At 41.7% G+C, this 967-nt stretch overlaps 1 non-coding gene across 1 annotated transcript; it reads right to left on the bottom strand.

Moving 5' to 3' along the window:
* Positions 1 to 461: 461 nt before the first annotated feature.
* Positions 462 to 599, bottom strand: LOC119933893. The gene has a single exon (XR_005452761.1). It is a non-coding gene; the product is annotated as a small nucleolar RNA SNORA7 (small nucleolar RNA).
* Between the last annotated feature and the right edge of the window lie 368 nt (positions 600 to 967).

Genomic DNA, 967 nt, shown 5'->3' with positions numbered 1-967 from the left:
ATACAGGGGGAGGCTATTGTACAAAGTACCAAGTACTGTTGTATTTTCCCAAGCATTTAGACAGTATCCACTCCAGTGGTTAATTCAGACATTGGCATATGGTGAACGCTCAATAGACACCAAAGTTACTGTTAATACAGCGCATTGCACCAAATGTGTGCTCAATAAATACCATTAGTAATATTGCTACAAAACTGTGATGACGTGGCCATCTGTTCTGAAGGAAAAGGTCATTTCTCCTGTCTTGTCTTTTGCTGTTGAGTCATTTCCAATCCACAGTGACACCATGGACACAGCTCTCCCAGAACGCCGCGATCTCCATCTGCAATCGTTCCGGTAGTGGATCCATAGTTTTCTTGGTAAAAATATGGAAGTACCTTTGCCACCTTAATCACTTTAAACTAGAATTTCCACCCTCGGCTCTCTCCCGTGCTGCTGCTGCCCAGCATGGGTGAGTTTTGACTTGTAGCAGATTTGCCTTCCACTTGCTAGCCATTGCCCAAGCTAGTAATGGAATGGATAGGCCTCTTCTTGACTCTCCTCCCATAGCCGAGACTGGTAGAGTACTGGAAACTCTCCAGTTGCGACCCTGAGAGGCAATTTCCACTGTGCTTTTTTTAAAACTCGGTTTTTACGAGTATGAGTTTTTCTCAGTGTTTCGATTGTATGTGAAAAAGGAAGTCAATATTTTCACCAGTTGAGATTATAATTAAAATATTGAGATAAGTTTGAGTTTAGCATTTTTCACGTGCAGCTCATTTTCATGACCCTCTTCATGTGCCTGGCATTGTTGTGTCCTGACTCAGATCTCAGCTAGAAATTACACCTTGTTGCCTTTCAGCATCTCCATTAAAATACATTCCTGCCAGCTAAATCAGCACACATAGTAATGAGGCTTCAGAAGAATAATTAAGCCATGAATAACAAATAGCTTCACATAACTTTTCCTGAATGGGGAGAGAATGTT

Source organism: Tachyglossus aculeatus, chromosome 10, assembly GCF_015852505.1.
Source record: "Tachyglossus aculeatus isolate mTacAcu1 chromosome 10, mTacAcu1.pri, whole genome shotgun sequence".
Classification (NCBI taxonomy): Eukaryota; Metazoa; Chordata; class Mammalia; order Monotremata; family Tachyglossidae; genus Tachyglossus; species Tachyglossus aculeatus.
This window is presented reverse-complemented; position numbering and strand designations above follow the sequence as displayed.